The 18,524-nt window shown below is 48.3% G+C and overlaps 1 long non-coding RNA gene and 2 other non-coding genes across 3 annotated transcripts; all 3 read right to left on the minus strand.

Annotated features, from left to right (window-relative positions):
• Positions 1–327: 327 nt before the first annotated feature.
• Positions 328–14,416, minus strand: LOC138566164 (uncharacterized). The gene is made up of 2 exons (XR_011301852.1): positions 14,271–14,416; positions 328–516 (listed from the first exon to the last, which is right to left on the minus strand). It is a non-coding gene; the product is annotated as an uncharacterized lncRNA (long non-coding RNA).
• On the minus strand, positions 5,932–6,062 carry LOC138568096 (small nucleolar RNA SNORA71). Its single transcript, XR_011302469.1, has one exon. It is a non-coding gene; the product is annotated as a small nucleolar RNA SNORA71 (small nucleolar RNA).
• Positions 12,364–12,500, minus strand: LOC138568146 (small nucleolar RNA SNORA29). Its single transcript, XR_011302517.1, has one exon. It is a non-coding gene; the product is annotated as a small nucleolar RNA SNORA29 (small nucleolar RNA).
• Positions 14,417–18,524: the final 4,108 nt, after the last annotated feature.

Raw genomic sequence — 18,524 nt, forward strand, 5'->3', positions numbered from 1 at the left:
GTGGTGGCCATCTTCCATGGGGCTACAGCCTGTGGTCACAATATGTGTAAGTGCCTTCAGGCAGTAGAGTGCAGCCCCTCGACTACGGAGTGGTCGCATGGTGCGCCTGAATGTTGGGAGACAAACATGACGCAGCCTTTCCTGGTGGAAAGCAAAAGGCCAAAACCGTAACCCTTGTAATCTTACATTTCTGACCAACAAATCTTGCAAACTTGTGCAGTTGTGATTGCATACAGGAAACACCAGACAAACGTAATTGCTGCTCTTGAATGAAAGATGTTAAATGTACTTGAGATTCCAGAACATGGATAATTAAGCGCAGACAAGTGAGAGTTAACAGATTTATTTTACAAAATGTAAATACTGTTAAAGGAACTCCTGGTGCTAAATTCAGTCCATTTTGTTTCAGCAGATCTATTTTTTTGACTGCAGGGCAGCGTTCGCCTGCATTTTCTTCATTCCCTTTTTGTTGTGTTTTTTCGCAAAACGCATGTTCCGCATGAATTTGGGATCAACCTGCAGAAAAAAAGAACATTCAGAATCAACTCGTCGAGCGTAAACAAGGTCCACTTCGGAACTAATACATGAAGCAGTCACACCGAGTAAATACGCATGTGGCACAATGGTACATATTTGCTCAAGACGACGACCAGCTGCAAAGTCTGCAATAGCCCTCTACCCGGCCTACTTTCCTGTTAGTTTTAAGTTACAGGAGCCAAACCCGGACTAGCTCGTTGAGAGAGAAAACGGAATACATTAAATTGATATTAAAAGCTCACTGCACAAATACACAGAACACCTTGCAAGACAGTGGATCTTTCCAGAGATGTTTGTTGGAAGACGCCCTTCCCAGATCAAGCTTCTGCAGGCAGCATGCACTTGGGCATTAGTGTTGGGATAAGTCAGACCCTTTCGGTCCCATCATGGTAGCTGCGGGTAGTCCCTTGGAGGCCTGCTCGCAGAAGGTGCCCAGCACTGTTCCCTTTCCTACAATATGCTTGCTGCAGTTCAGACACTAGTGCTAGAGGCATGTCGTCATTACAGGTCCCCCGAGATGATCTACAACACAACCCTTGCGACCCCACCACGGACTATGCTGCTACGGGTTAATGGGAGGGTCAAATAACCAGGAACCATGTTGAAGACCTACCATCTTATTGTCTGCATAGCTAACTGGCCAAGCACACCACATTTTTTCAATCTACCGACATGTACGTAGCCGACCAGAGCAGAAGCCACGATCTCTCAAATGTGCAGCAAGTACCCAACTTATGTTACTGGGGTTCATACCACACACTGCTGACATTTGTATGACCAGAGTTAGATTAGCAGGGGCGATGGTCCAATGGACCGAAGTACCCTGAACTCAGTGCGTGGTCCATTCCTGGGGTTCTGTGCCGCCAGCATACAGGGGTGCCACCTGTGCAAGGATACTTGTGTGCTCGTCTATTCCTGGGGTTTACTACCTCGAGCATACTGCCGAGCCATGTGTGCAGGTCTATTCCTAGGGTGTTGTGCCTCAAGCATATGGGGAGCCACATGTGCAAGTGGCGCTAGGTTACTTCTGGGCTAGTCTATTCTTGGGGTTCCGTGCCTCGGGCATACAGGGGTGCCACCTGTGCAAGGATACTTGTGTGCTCGTCTATCCCTGGGGTTTACTACCTCGAGCATACTGCCGAGCCATGTGTGCAGGTCTATTCCTAGGGTGTTGTGCCTCAAGCATATGGGGAGCCACATGTGCAAGTGGCGCTAGGTTACTTCTGGGCTAGTCTATTCTTGGGGTTCCGTGCCTCGGGCATACAGGGGGGGCCACGTGCACAATTGGTGCTAGGATACTTGTGTGCAGGTCTATTCCTAGGGTCTGTGTCTTCAGCATACAGGGCACTCATGGGCAAGTGGCGCCAGGATACTTTTAATACTTGGGTCCGTGTCACAGGGAGCCATGTGTGCAAGTCACTCGTGTGCAGGTCTATTCCTAGGGTCTGTCTTGAGCATACAGGGGAGCCACGTGCGCAATTGGTGCCAAAATACGTGTTTGCAGGTCTATCCCTGGGGTCTGTGTCTTGAGCATACAGTGGAGGCAAGTGGTACTAGGATACTTTTGTGCAGGTCTATTTCTAAGGTCTGTCTGAAGCATATAGGGGAGCCACGTGTGCAAGTGGCGCTTGGATACTTTTATTACTAGGGTTTGTGTCCCAGGGAGCCATGTGTGCAAGTGACCCGCGTGCAGGTCTATTCCTAGGCTCCGTCTTCAGCATTCAAGGGAGCCATGGGTTCAAGTGGTGCTAGGATACTTGTGTGCTGGGGGAGCCTCTTGAATGGTCTGTAGGCTCTCTCCTGGCCACTCTTACGACGATCTATCCACTACTTGGTCAGATCTCCTTCCCATCTGAGAGGGCAGACCTCTCCTCCCATCTGGCCCCAACCACTCAACTCCTTGTTCTGGGAGACATCTACCTGGATGCTTCCTGTCCCTCATCTGGACTCTTTCTTCCCCTCTGGCCCGACTCACTCTGCAGGACACATGCTAGATCTCTTCAGACCACAGCCCCCCCCCCCCTCTATCCCTCCAACCACTCCACTCTCCTTTCCTCCCATCTCTCCCTTGCTACCCCCATCTCTCCCTCGCTACCCCTCAGGCCAAGCCATCTCCAACACTGCCACCTACCTTTTCGGTCATCAGACTCATGAAGCGTGTGTCAGTTGCGGCTTTTGCTACCACTTTCTCTCCCCCTACCCCACCTCTGGCTGATTCACATCCTGACAGCCCTGTCCGCGCTCTACTCCTACATCTGATACTCTTGATGTTCTTGCCCCTGTCCCGAGGATCCGCTTGAAGCCCAAAGCCAAGTGCAACTCTTGGTACGAATCTGACCTAGTTACCCTTAAACGCAAGTGTAGGGTGGCTGAGAGGAAATGGCATGCTTCCTGTGCATCCTCTGATAAACTCTGCCTGCTCCAGAGGCAATACTGGCTCCTTGTCTACAGTAAGGAGACAAGTCTATCCAAGTCTACTCGGCCGAACTATCTGCAAGGAGCCGACCAACCCTGCTGCATTCTCTACCTCAACCGTCGCCTCCCATGCCCTTTGCATAGCCCTGGCCTCTCATTTCAACTAAAAAACCCAGGACATCCTGTCCACCCCCTCATCCCCCTTCTCTCCAATAGTGCTGGTTGTCTCCATGACCATCAGTCTGGCTTCAGAGCTGCCAGATGCACGGAAACTGCTCTCCTGAACATCTGTGAATACCTGCTCTCCAACCGTGACTCTAACATCCCTTCTGCCCTCATCCTACTCAATCTCTCTTCTGCCTTGACACGGTCAACCATGCCATCCAGCTCAACCATCTGTGATAACCTGGGTATCAATGTGACCCTCCCAGGTACAACTTGGGGCCTTCCTTTCCTCCATCACTCTACTTGTGGTGTTCCCCAGGGGTCCAACCTCTCTCCCTGGCTTTTCAACCATTACCTGGCACCCCTTGCACACCGCATTGCCGCTCCCTGCTCCAACTTTCAGCGATAAGCGAATGACAGACAGCTCATTTTCATGCTTTCCTTCGCCACCTCTCCTCCCTCACTTCTGAATGACTGTCATCCAGGAGTGGTGTGCCGCCAATCTTTGCCTTAATGTCAGTAAGACATTCTCCTCACCGGCACGCCTGCACCCTCCTTTCCCAGCACCCTGGCCAGCCTCCCTTGGCCTTCTTCCTGCTCCAACCTGTGAGGAAGAACCTTGGGGTCATCTTCGAATACACACTTTTCTCCTCACATCTCGGACGTCTCTAAGAAGTCAAACTACCAACTGCACCTCTGCAGAGGTATTCTTAGTTTCCTCTCCTTCCCCCAGAAGCTCACCGTCTCTAGAGCTATGGGTCTCTCTAGGCTAGACTACTGCTCAATTGCCTCTTTCTAAATTTAACTGCTTCGACTCTCCGCCCTCTGCAACTCATCTAGAACAGGACTGCGAGACTGGTCTTTGGCCTCAAGCCCTCGGGTCGTATCTCTCCAGCCCTAAAATCTCTTAATTGGCTTCCAGTGGCTGCAAGTGTTAAATGCAAGACACTCTGCATTGTCCAGAAGGCTTTCTGGGGCCTGGGTCCTGAATACATTCAACTCTCCCTCGAAATACCTTCCCACTCGCGCGCTCCTCCTCCACCACCACCACCACCACCACCACCACCACCACCACCACCACCACCACCACCACCACACCACCTCAGGACCAGTCGCTTAACGAGTTGGGGGTAGATCCATTTCCTCGGCTGGGGCCTCCCTCAGGAACAACCTCCCTGCCACTGAAACTTGAGAACCATCACCGGTCCCAGAAGCACCTAAAGACCTTCCTCTTTGCTTCTGCCTTCGGCTCAGTGCACCCAGCAACCCTCTGATTTCAGGCCCCGGTTGCTGCCTACCCAGCCACACCCCTGCCACCCTTTACCTGCAGTTATCAGACATCCCCTTGTCTGTGCTTGAAACTTCGCACTTGCCACCTGCTGGCTGCACTACCAGTTTGTATCCCTTGCTCAGCACTTTCCACTTCCCTGCACAAGCATGCACTCAATGTCACAGGGCCTAGTAAGATAGTTTTGTCTTCCCTTGTTCCCCTCCCTTGCCTCGTCGCACGCTGAAACACTTGTATGCGAGCGCGATACAACGTAACCGAAAAGTCCCTTCTTCACTGCTCCATTTTCTGGGAGCCTAGTGACTTATAGGCCCCTCTTTACATCGTTTCGGGCAGACATATCCTTTAAAGTGACATTGCGGCAAATATCAACCTGAACATCCCGTCTCAAGTACTGTTCTATACAAGCTATGTTGTGCTATTGGATATGCTAGCAGAGTGCAGATGAAAAGATGGGAAATGCCATTAGTTTTGGCTTTATAGGTGGCACCATGCAAAACGTAAAAACGTAAAGAGGAAACGATGCCTCTTAGCAGCAGGCTAGGCAGCTCCGAAAGCTAGGGCACAGGTTGGACTCTGAACATTTGCTCATCAGCTTACACGCTTCCAAAAAGAAGCACATCTACAATGCTCAGAAGGGTCCCCCAAATCAAGCAATACATTCAGCAGAGATACTCAGACACCAGGAAATCTGGAGCACAATGCCTGGAAGGAATCAGAGCACTACTCCAGCAAATTTAAAGACACAAAGGCTCTCGGGTTTAAAATCCCACAGCAGCGCCAGCAAAGCAGTTCATTTATAATTCCTGGAGCACTTGTACAATCTATGCAGACTGTACATCAAGTAACGCTAATATTGCTGTTCAAGAGATTAAAGGCCAATGAGCCAACACTTGCGACATTCATAGCATACACAAAAGGCTAAGAAACAACGTTATGTCCCTCGACCACTTTGGACACCTCAAACCCCTTAGCCCTCCACTCTATTGCACTACCAGGTACTTTACGCTTGATAATTGCATGTACCAAAAATCTACTTCAAGGGCATCCAGTTGTGCAGTTGCCCTTAAAAAATGAAAACATGCTGCATCCTTCCACACCAGCCCAAGACTCGCCATTTAGCTGGATCCCTGCCCGTCTGCCATTGTCAGACACTCACATTCCTCGTCGCTTTTATAGAAGAATGCTCCCAGGTGGGGATTTGATGAAATGTTAAAGTTACACTGCAGCTGGTCTCACTCTCCCTCGTGCCATCTGTTCTTTGCTACCGCCCTCCACCCTTTGCAGTACGTTAAAGGTTGTACATACTGCACAGTGGCAAGCCGCCTGGGTCTTAACTATGACAGTATCCGTTATACTGTCGCCTTTTCCCTATTGCAGTTCACATCAACATTGGAAGCTTTCGGCCACTCACGCACATAAACCCACCAGTTGAGTTTCGGAGCCCCTTTTTTTACTGAAATATAACAAAACACGGTACATTGGAGCCCATCATTTCATTTAAAAATGACCAAATATACACAAGCTGTCCAAAAATTACGAGGTATGATGGAAATTAGAGTATTCCAACAAACACGGGAAAGATTTTTGGTTTTCTCTCCCTGCAGTATCAATGATCAAGCAACGGCAAATGCTTAAATCACTTTCGAATGCAGGAACAAGTACTAATGCAGCCAGCGCGCTATATACAATGGGAATGCCAACCATTAGATGCAGTGGATTACAGGTGAAACTGGGGGCTTGAAAAGGACCCAAGCCGATATTCACAAAAGGAATAAACATCAATGCTAACTATGGAATACATTCTATTCATCTGCTGGGAATTCCAAACTGCAAGCACTTGTGAAGATTCCAAGATGTAATTGATATTGCAGTTTCGTATCTAAAATATAGTGGACATTTTCTCAGGCAACAAAAGGGCGAGGGCCGAGCTCAGGACGTCCCATTGCCTGCACCCAGCTCTGGATCTCGTGGCCAATACCTATAGCACAACTGAAACGTACCCGTTACATCGTACATGTACAGTGCCGTGTGTAGCAACACGCACCAAAGAACATCATAGCAAATAAAAGCCAACCTTTTCCTTGAGAAAAAAAAAATTGAATGCACATTTTTTGCACGTGTCCTGCGTCTAAGAAGGGTATCATATCAGCATCACTCGCCTAGAAGGATGGCTGTTATTCAGATGCCATAACGACCAGAATTGTATGGAATATTAAACAGCCAGAGCCCTCTTTAAGAGAGGCTTTCTGTCGCAGGCGATACGGGTGGTCCACTTAGTAAAAAGGTTACATGCACAGGCAGAGAAGATACCGAGGAGGTGCGATTACTTTGCGATTCTGTACATACCCCTTTAAGAGATTCGTATCGCTGGGACCGGGGCTTCTTAATGCCATTCCTGTGCCATTTGCGGGCTGCCAAAAGAAAAAGGGATGCATGAAGCAAACAATGGCACGCAAAGTGTACAGGATAGGATTGCAATTACAGAGACTTACACTGGTTGTGGGTGGTGTGGTTCTTGGACTTTGCCATGGTTACACCTGTAGGGAGGAATTATAAAAAGCCATGAAATAACACTGGATATGTAACAAAATGACGAAAGACAGTGGCAAAGCACAAAACGGAATAAAATAACGGTGATGCCAATAGTGTTGGCAAGAAAGGGTGTAGGGAGGGAGAACGAGTCCATAGGCCAAGCTGCTCGTTCACAGGTGGGATGGTAGATAGTGCACAGGGAAGGACCAAAAAAACAAATAAAACAATGGTGACATGTGTTCAATGCAAGTATTCAACGCTGAACCAGAAACTATGCCTTCATGCAAAACACTCCAGATGGAAGAGGCTGCTTACTGCAGGGGCGAGAGGTCCCAAAGGATTCCAGAGAAGGCGCAAGTACTTCCATTTGACAGCTAAGAAACTGCCAGTAGCAAATAAGGTCCCTACAATTTGCATCCCTGGAAAAGAGACCATACGATGGGGCAAAAACCCTCTGAAGGAACTTTATATATTTTTTTTAAAACCGACAATCACAGGTTATGCTGCCCAAGGATGTCAGACGCTCCACCATGCACTGCGCCAATTGACATAAAAGCTATCCCTTTGAGTAGAATATTTTCCGTCCAATTTATCAGAGCCTTGTGTGGCGTTTAGATAGAAATCGCATAATTGGAAAACCAGCATACCAATATCCTATAACTTGCAAAGCATTGCCTCATCCTATCCAGACATTAACTAGGTGCAGCCCCCCCAAAAAAAACCCTCTCCTCCGCATCGATGGCATTTGACATTGAAGTAGAACCGCTTGCCTGCGGATCTTATCCTCTCGAAATCCACTACTGAAATCTTTGCAGGTCAACGCGGCTTCATCTGGCGCCTCCTCAACACTGATCTGAAAGTCAACTCACAGGGCATCTCCCCACTCACCAGTCTTCAAAAAAGATGCGGAACACCTTTAGTCTTTGGGAATTTCCATCAGCACTACTCCACATCTCACGAGTGCCTACTCCAGATTCAGGACTGGACCGTTGGTTCCGTCAACTATTACATTCACTAGATCCCTCCTCTCTAGTAGCCCCCACCCCCTTCTAGGAGTCCCTTGTACACTAGTTTCCTCTGCTAAAACCCTGGTGCCAGCTTAGACCATCTTAGAGGACTTGGGCTATTCTCGACTATTGTTAATAGACTCCTCTTGGTTTGACCCAAAAAAAACTCACTCCCCTACAAGCCATACAGCACAAACAAGGCTCATCGCGCGTGTTAAACCCAGGGATCACAGAACACAAGATCTTCTCTCTTTGCATTCGCTTTCTGTTGGAGCATCCACATACTTCAAAATTAAACTGTAGCACAATTTCAGGCTCAAGGTAAATAGGTAGAAGGCCTGGCTTTCAATTATTCTAAATCAGAGGCAGAGACGAGGGTACAGTCAGATGAACCCCCTGGAATAGCCGTCCTGCAATCAGCAGCTGCACTCCGAATCACCCCAATTTGCTCCCCTGGAGAGCATCAGGGCTGGCATCTGGAACATTTGCTTGTACCTGGATTACCAAGTCTGAGTTTAGCAGGACTGCCCACCCTTATTTTTATGCACATTCGACTATGCCAGGAGTCAGCAGCCGCTGGTCGCACTATGTTCTGGACCACAATTCACAGCATCCCTAGTCAACAGCGAGGGAATCATAGGAGTCGGGGTGTGCAGTCTCAGGGTGCAGGCCCCTGCACTATGCTCTTCTCCCAGTGTCCGCTGCCTTTTTCACAAAAAGAACCAATCTCGCCCCACCAGTTATGCCGATGGTTTGTCCTTATAAAGCCCAACCACATACCTAACTCAAGGAACATCCACTCTATCTCCACGCGGCTTGAGCTATGGCCATGTCCATAGAATGTTCTTCTATAACGCTTCATAACAGATTCCTCCAGCTTCCAAGCACTTTAACAATAGGTGATCTTACCCAATTCACTAGTACTCAAATTAACCTCTGACAGATTAAGACAGGCCCCAACATGTGTACTCACCGCTGGTGAGCGATAATGGACTCTTGGTAACATATGCTATGATGCAGGCAAGTAACTTTATGCCTGGCTAGTAGCTTGATATTTTTATCCCAGATTAAGGAATGCGCTGGCCCGGCACCGGACTCGAACTTGCAGTGCAGGCTGTCCCCAAATATGATACAGGCACTTGCTTTCCACCTGGACAAATAGAACACTGGTGTCCAAGATAGTGCACGATCAAAAATGAAAGACAGGGTATAGCACTAGCCCGACAACATGCTTCGTGACATTCAGTGGCTATGCTTGGTGGACGTGCGCCCACTTGTAACCAGGTCCATGTACCGAGATCGAGTAACATACAGTTCAAAATTGACAGAAGGTGGGAGACATTTAGACATGTTTGTTGCCGGGACGAGTCTAGCTAGCTTGATAAGAACAGCTACCAGAATCTACTCTGGACTCCACAGAGCAACAGAGCAATAGTTGTGACAGAAACATACCTATATGACACCAAGGGTCTAAAAGATTAGGATGCTGGATAGCCAGGAGCTGCTTTTGACTCCGGCTCAGAAACTACTTATTCCGAGGATTGCCTGACCAAGACCATATTCCATGAGTCTAAAGTATTCTCTTGACTCAGAACGTGCCCTAATTAGTGTAATGTGCCATACATATGTATACAAACTAGGGGCTCTGGGCTTGCACGTCGATGGATTGCTACATACTGCTTTCCCCCACTTTATAAATAAAAACCACGGCACAAGAGAAAACTGCCAGATAAATACACAAGCTTGGGTTGACTGACTGGAAGATTTAATTTTTGGACTCACTCCCATCTTAGGCCACACTTCGGGGAATGTCACTGAATGGACCAAATAATGCAGTTTGGAATATAGTTGAATCGTTGTGTGCTATATTAATCGGAACACAAGTTATTACCTTAACAAAAAGGCTCCTTTTACCCATGTCCAATTTAGGCATAGATGCAGCATGACTATAGCAGATTTAAAATAGCCCCAACTAATAAAAGAAAATGATTTTAAAATCGCACCACTCAAATGTCCCCAATGGGAATTAATATGTAGAAACCCCGAAATATCAACAAATGGATCCAACAGAAAGAGTGAAAATGTGATCCAGTTGCGGACATTTGGATGTTATCTGAAATACAGGTAACCTACAGCAATGCCATAATGGCACGCAACTATAGCGCCACCATCACAAGTTAATTGTATTTCAACAATGGCTAAACACGGCGACATCCTCAACCGCCAAGGATGTGACGATCCACATACCCAGCGTTGCAGCAGAAAACGAAGCATGGCAAAGGTGCCTGTCCAGCAAACGTACGTTAAAGTTCCACGCACCTTCCAAATACAGTTCAAGATAACATACATGCTTATAAAACACGGACATACAATATGCAAAGCTAAACCAGGGTGCAAAATGTGCACTGGCTACTGATAAGCCTCTTGGTGAATAAGAAATGGTGCGCTCTCTGAATGTATAGAATTGAGGTGTAGAATGACTTATATGGCTGGCTAGTACCATTTAACTTGAAGTGTTCGCCCATGGCTAAATGGTCATCAACTCTAGACACCTGCCAAATTAGGTATTAGTTATGCGACTGGAATCAAGTGAATAAAGATTTAAGAAACCTCAAGCCCCAGTCACATCAGAACATAGTATTTGTATCCATGTAACAATGCATGCAACAAGGACAAAATAAGGTCCCAAATGTTGGCACTCCCTATTGCAAACAGCCCCGTGTTTTGCCTGATAGGAGGGACCTGAAAGCGTGCAAATCATGAATTAACCTGACCACGGGTGGGTCGGAAAAACACAAATGAACCTCCTGGTTGATGTGAACTCTATTTGCAGGGACTAAAGGAGGGTCGGGGTAACCAAGTGGTCTGCGTAGAAATTGGGCTCCTCAGCCGAGAGCCGCCACTTCATGCAGCTTCTGGATGCGCCGCCTGCCACAAGAGCCGACAATGCATGGAGCAAACACAGCCAGAGCAGTGTCCTAATCCCACAAATGACGAGGGTGCTGGATGGCAAACAAGTCCGAATCGGAGCTTCTACGGGCCCTCATAGCTGCTACACAGCAGCAGAATCTCATTTGAATTCTGGATGGGGCCAGGCGAAGTCCAGTGATCAAGTTTGGGTTCCAAGAGATACACCACATCCCTTTCACACACCACATCCCCTTTACACTCCTGCTCAAAAGACCAGTGAGAATACATGACGCACATGCTTTTCTACTCCTTCGTTTGAGTGCTCGCTTTCGACCATCAACCCAAGGAACCAACCCATCGACTTAGTGATTGAGGTGTACAGTAGAGCACGTCTCAAAATAGGCCAGGGAGTAATAGTGCACGATTGGCAAGCAACATGTGTGGAGAAATGATCAGGCTACTTGTGGCTCTCTAGTAACTGGCAACTACTAAGGATCCCTAGCGGACAGCAACACTTGCAGTGCCCGATGAACATGAAGGAAGCCACGACAGCCCAAGGTTGCCAATGAGTAAAGGGCAATACATTTATAAAAGAAAGTCCACGGTCACTTGGGAGATATGGCACTGCAGTTTGGCCACTCGGAATCCACTTTTTTTCCATCCAGTTGGTAGGCCTTCGAGGGCATGTGTGAACAGAGCATATTCCTTAACTCTGTCCACAGCTCAGCAAACCCACCTTCCTCCCAGTTGAGCTGGCATGAGGCTAGCAATGGGGTGCTTTTTTTATGTACTGGCAAGCATTTAATGTGCAAGCGGCAAGAGGTTTACCACAGAAAGAAACCCTACACTGTATAGACCCCAAAGACGAACTGCCCCCCCATCACTCCACTTGAAACAAAAAAAAACTCGCTGACCAATCGGACAACCACTGACACTAAGCAGCGTAAGCCCTGAACGTGCACCTCTAATGCCCACAGAGCAGAAATCAGACGAGACAAAACGCCCCCCCCCCTTAAAGCGCTATCTAGAGAAACAAACGTAAACCAGAGAACTAGCGAATAACGTGTGTCCCCATTATGTGAAGGTGGAGCTAAAGGATTAATTACAGAATGCACTAGCCTGTGGAGCAAATATATACACACAGGAGGAACAGTGCTCTTTTCTCTTTTGATAAAAAAAAAATGTTGACTGGCTGTGAGCTTCTTACAACGGGTTGGGTTTGCGATGAGGAGTAAGGGGAACAGTCACCGGGGGAACAATGCATAAGTAGACATACATCGATTAAGGACAGCGACCTTAAATTACAGGCAAGTGACCCGTCAGAAGCAACCAAAAGCTGCACCGTTAGCCCTTAATGATCCACCATGACACGGCTACACACGCACTGTCACCCACCAGCATTTCATCCAATCCAGCCGGGCCCAGTGAACGTTTCACACCCTTCATTAGACATCATAAAACATTAAAGGTCAGCACCCCTTACCAAGGTGCAACCATGCGGTGTAGGATAGAATGTCGTGCCGTTTCATGTAGGAGAGACAGGATTCCACCATCACCTCCTTCAGACGACAGCAGCTTTCCTCTGCCCCATTAGCATAGCCACTTATTCTGTAAGCCGAATAGGCGGTACTAAAAATGGGATACATTTTACAAGTTGTGACTCTTTAAATATGTAGAAGGATATATTAGATAACAGGGGTCTGCAATCTGTGGCCCTCCAGATGATTTGGACCACAACTCCCACGATACCGTACTATCGATTATGCTGGTGGGACTTGTAGTCCAAACAAAATATCTGGAGAGCCAAAGGTTGCAGACCCCTGGAGCCAAAGGTTGCAGACCCCTGGAGCAGTAGAAGACCAGGTTGGTTCAATAGCTTTCATTTGATTTGTATAAACACCACAATAATATGGGGATTGCATTGCAAACGTCTCTTACACGCGTTTCCCTCCCGCAGCCGACCCACTCTGCCACGGGGTAAAGGAGTATAGACCCTGGGGGGCATGCAAATACCCACCAGAGAACACGTTTTTGGGAGATCAAGATGCAGAGAACCAGGGGTAATCAAACGGTTAAAAACCAAGTGAGACATCTGTGGCCAAGTCATAGGAAGTGTAGTAGGTTAACAAGAAACCCGAAGTAACCAGTCTTACCTCTAGTCAAGGTAACCAACAGCTGCAGCATTAGCTCTGCCACACATGCGCAGAGATGCACTTACACCAATGTCACCCACCAGCATCGTATCCAATCCGGCTGGGCAGAGGGAACCGTTCAGCTTTCCTTAGAGAACATACATGTCGGCACCCCGATATGGAAGCCCCGTAGCACGGTCTAAGGACACGTGGCGTGGGATAGAGCGAGCAGGAGCTGCATAACGGAGCCCAAGCCCGGCAAACCTCCGTCTGCGGCGCTGTACACGGCAGGTGTCAACAACCTTTACATGCCCAGATGTTTTGCACTACAACTGCCATCTGCAATATAAGGCAACGTCTTGTACAATGCCCGGCAACTATAGGGGGCCTTGCTGCACTTGGTTTTAGGCAGTGAATGAAAGGGATCATGGGAGATGTAGTCTCAAATTATATATATATATATATATATATATATATACGGGCTCAAAGACTGCAAACCTGTGGTTTGGGGAGGACACAACAGGTGGACAATAAATCCCACACAGAGCTCAGCGGGGTTCCATTAATGGCCGGTACCCCCGCCTTGCCCAGTATTCCTCTGGTGTGGCTTTAGTTAATCGGGGTCTTTTTTGTACATCGTTTCATACTACACCTCCTTTGTGGGGATTCATGGCATTAGTGCTGCAGATAAGATTTTGAAATGTGAGTATTTTCCTCGTACTTTTGACACGATGTGTGCGGGTACTGAATAAGCGAGTATAAGTAGCTTGGGGTACATGTTTACACCCCTATAGACCAGGCAGTCATCGTATTCACAGTAATTCCGGCAACACTGTGCCCCTGGTCCAAACACATGCAATCAGGGGGCGGGTGGGGGAGTGAAGAGGCATCTCCCACGCGAGGCGTTCTTGGGGGTCTATTTGCCTACTTTGAGGCTACATCTGCAGAACCGGCTGGGGCTGCCACCCCCCTCTGCATGCGCTAAGAAAACCCCCCAGGGGACCAGCAGCCTCCCCTCCAGAGCCAGCCATGTACACGGGGAAAGGGGTACAAGCGGGCCCCTAGCCAGCCTCCTCCAGCCCCCCAATAGCGCGGCACGCCCAGGCAGTGCCTCCTTCACATACCACTCGTTGCTAGGTAACTAGGCAGCCCGGGGGCAGCCGGAGGGGCAGCATTCGTGGCGATCCTTCAAACTGAGACCAAACAAGCCCCTCAGAGCCGCAACCGGCGCCCTCGGGGTGTTACCGGAGGCGGATCGCAGCAGATTGCGAATTTACTCACCGGAGACTCACTGCCTGCAGATCTGCGGGCCTCAGGAACCGGAAGAGAAAGGACAGCGCAGTGCACTCTGGGTAAAGGCGACTCCGCAGAAGGCGGAAGAGAAACAGCCTCGAACCATTCGCCCCCATCCCAGCCCCGCCCCTCCCCTCCGCGGGCGAAGGATATAGAAGAGAGACTCATCTTCAGCCCTCCAGCACAACTCTGCGGGCCCTCCAGGGATGTGCTCCGGCTCTACCGCAACCTACGAGGTCGGCCATCTTGGAGAGGTTTAGGCTAGACTGGCAGCGCCTAGTGACTGGCATGTCCTCTAGAAAAAGCAGGCGCCTTGCGACCTATAAAGCGGGCACATGCTGAGAGATGTACGAAGACGATCCTCTACCATTTTCATTTCTTTGTATTATTGACTGTTTTTCTTAGTATTTTCATTGTTTCCACATTTTGAATCTAAACCTTTGTCCAACCGAGTTTACACAATATGTGTGTTCATAAGTTATATCGACAACGGGATTCATCAGCTGGCTCTCCTGGTTCAAACTTTAGGGTGGCCAACTTTCTGAGATCATTTTGTGGGAAACTTGCCCACAAGGGGAGGGGGGGAGGGACAGAAAAGTAGGGGGGCTTCCTGTAAAAGGACAATGTCTATGTTTTTCCCAAATTGAAGCGGGCGAATTAGTACAAAGTCATACATGCAAACCCCCCGCCCCCACTCCCTCCATTTAGGCAGGAGACTCCCGACTTTTCGTGAAAAAATATTGCTATTTTTCACAATCTCCGGCCTAAAATACTTTTAGCCCCAATGCATCCCTATTGGAAAATGTGCAACTGCCGATTTCTCTGATGAAATCTCCCGCCTAAGTGAGTTGAAATGTTGGCATGTCTGCAAAGTGGCCCCGGGGAGGTAAAAATCGTGCATTTATACAGCAAGCTATTTTGCTATCAGACATGCCAACATTCTGGAGCCGGTAAGAGGGAGATTTCGGCACAGAAATCGGTAGAGTATATTTTTCTCATAGGATTCTAAGTCAAGACTCGGAGGCTCAGATTATGCTCACTTCTCTTTACTTTATCACTCGAGCAGCATCAATGAACAATAACAATATTTTAAAAAACTACAAATCCCAACAAGAACCGACATATTTGTAGTCCATTTTTGATAGGATATAATAAACACGTGACTTCATTTTCCCCAATCACGATCAATTGTCCCTTATAACACTCTGCAATCTCATAGTCCTTCCTCTTTCTTTGCTGCTCAAGCAGCCGAGATAAGTGCCTTTTATTTACTTTATATTTTATGGTGATTGTAATGTTTACATAGTGATATTATTCTTTAGGCAGCACGCGCAGGAATGCTAGAGACTCAGTGCGTAGGGTTACTGGCGGAATATATCCGCAAGGGGGAAAGACACAACAGGACTTTTCGTTCCGGCGTCGGTTCCTCGTCAGAAGGCACTCTAATCACAGAAGTTCGCAACGGCGCGACGGGGCTCCCTGAGTTCCGGCGCCATTGCAAACTTGCTTTTGGATTGGAAACTGACCCCTCATCTAATTCCACACTTTCTCCCTCTGACTTCGCCAACTACTTTTCCTCCAAAATCATCACACTCAGGCAAAAAATTAACTCCCTCTCTGACTCCCTCTCCATACATGCCAACATTCAGACACAGCTGGGAGGGAGATTTCCAAAGGGAAATCGGGAGACCAACATTTCCCCATAGGAATGCATTGGGGCTACAGCTATTTCAGATGGGAGACAGTGAAAAATAGCCCAATTTTCTCCCGCCTAAATCGGGAGGGTTGGCATGTATGCCTCTCTTCTCCTCCCCCCTCTCCTCCTTCTTCCAGCATGTCTGTTTTCTCATCTGTTTCCCCTTCTGAAGTCTCCCTTCTATCCAAAGCCCACCCCACAGCCGCCCCCTCTGACCCTCTCCCCTCCGTTCTCATCCCTAAAATTTACCCTCTTCTTATCACTTACCTTACCACTTTATTCAAGTCCTGCCTCTCCTCATCTATCTTTCCCTCTTCTTTCAAACATGCAACGATCATTCCTATTCTTAAGAAACCCTCTGCTGATCCACTGCTCACTGCCAGCTACAGACCTATCTCTCTTCTGCCTTTCCTTTCTAAACTCCTTGAACGCCTCGCCTACTCTCAACTCTCTTCCTTTGTCTCTACTTCCTCTCTCCGTCCTCCTTTCCAATCTGGCTTCCGTCCCAAACATTCCACTGAAACTGCTCTCACCTCGATTCTCAACTCGCTGCTCTCTGCTCGCCATGCAAAGCAATCCTCCATACTTATTCTCCTTGATTTCTATGCCGCTTTTGACACTGTCGATCATCCTCTCCTGCTCCACACTCTCTCCTCCTTCGGGTTCAAAGGCCCTGTTCTAAAATGATTCTCCTCTTACCTTTCCTCTCGTTCCTTTGCTGTTTCATGGGGAGGCCAGGCCTCTCCTTCCTTCCCTCTTATTTACGGTGTTCCTCAAGACTCTGTACTTGGCCCTTTCCTCTTCTCTCTCTATACCTCCCTTATTGCCCCTGTCATCTCCTTCTTTGGCATCTCCCATCATTTCTATGTGGACAACACCCAACTCTTTCTCTCTTTCTCCTCCTTCACACCTGACCTCCACCTTAAACTCTCCTCTTGTCTCACAGCCATCAAGAACTGGATGTCCGCCCGCTTTCTCTCACTTAACACTGTAGGGGAGGACTGGCCGCGAGGCCCTCCTCACCTGCAGCCTTCTCCCCAGGTGAGGACCATGACTCGGTGGGCGTCCCCTCATGCCACCCGGGCCCAGGTGGAGGAGGGTTCACCCGCCGACGACATTGCCCACACGTATCTGTTCCCTGCATATACAAAAATTCAGTTAGGCCTAGAAGCCATCTTGTCTAGCAAAGATGGCGTGAGTTCAGCACACTGTAGCGCGGCCCCCACCTTTGGAGGGCTTTCCAAGCATCCCTGCCGCCGCAGCACTATGGTAGATCCGCTGCGAGCGCGTTCCCATGAGAAAGCCGGGTATGAGCTAACCCGAGATGCTAACACTGTAACATTTCGTCGTTCACAATGTAATACTGCATCCCGTGTGACCTGGTCCGCGAGGCCAGGGCGACGCAGAAATGAATTCAAGTGGTGATATTAGTGAACTGCTCTTCTTAAACAGAATCTGCAAACTATGAATTAGCCATAAAAGTGAAATGTTTATATGATTTCACATTGTGACTGTACTAATGCTGCTAGATCACAGAGGGAGTGTCTTTAAGTCATATGTATACACATGAACCCCTATATGTCGTCTTAAAGTCACCCATAGTGGCAACCGTCAATCTCTGTGGTTCATAACATAGTTCTACCTCATGTACCGTCGAATGTATATAAATACTTAAACACTGTAGTAGATATAATACCATGTAATGAAAAGGTACTCGGACCGAATGTATTGAAGAAATGTGTAACAAAATTGAAATATAAATATGTGTTTGAAGAAGTATCAAAATAAGGCAAAACATTATAAAAGTTCTGCATTCAAAAGTCAGCAACGTACGAGGAAAAAACCTTTGTGAATATATGCAAGGCCATTCTCCCTCCCACCCTACGAAGCCTGCCAGATGAAGAAGCTAAGGCATGTGCCGCGCTCCCTCTCCTCCCCCAACCAAGCTGGAGCCGCTTCAGAGAATCAGAGGCCCCAGTACCGCACCCAAGGCCACAGCCCGCCACCTGTGTTATTTACAGCACGGTAATAAACCCACGCCTGAATCCACAGATCTACCAGCACCCTCTCGTAAATCCCATAACCCCCCCTAGACCACCCCAAGAATCATGACCCCGTGCAAAGACGACCCCCAACGCCGGGACAAGACACAGAGACCCATTTATATAATAACTTCTAACGCAGCAGACAGACATGTATCATTCGGCCCAGGCCCCAGAGCCCAGCCCCTCGACCTGAAATACCAGACGTCAGAACACCGGTAAATCCAATAGATGACCACCAGACCCCTCACAAGGTGCATTCCTCCTGTGTTGTATTTCTTTGATTGAAAGATTTACTGTAGCAGTTAGATATGGGGTTTTAAGTAACTGCAATGTGCATGATCTAGGGCACCCAAGTCAGGGAAGGTATTCATCTTTGTCACAGGCTGCCCCAGCGAACCAACACCGCCCGGATGACCTCAAGCCGGCCTGCCAGGCCCAACCCTACCCACGAGGCTGACCAGTGACGTCCTCCCACCCGGACCAACCAAGCTGCAGCAACAC

This window comes from Ambystoma mexicanum, chromosome 2p (genome assembly GCF_040938575.1).
Source record: "Ambystoma mexicanum isolate Mex_15411 chromosome 2p, UKY_AmexF1_1, whole genome shotgun sequence".
NCBI lineage: Eukaryota > Metazoa > Chordata > Amphibia > Caudata > Ambystomatidae > Ambystoma > Ambystoma mexicanum.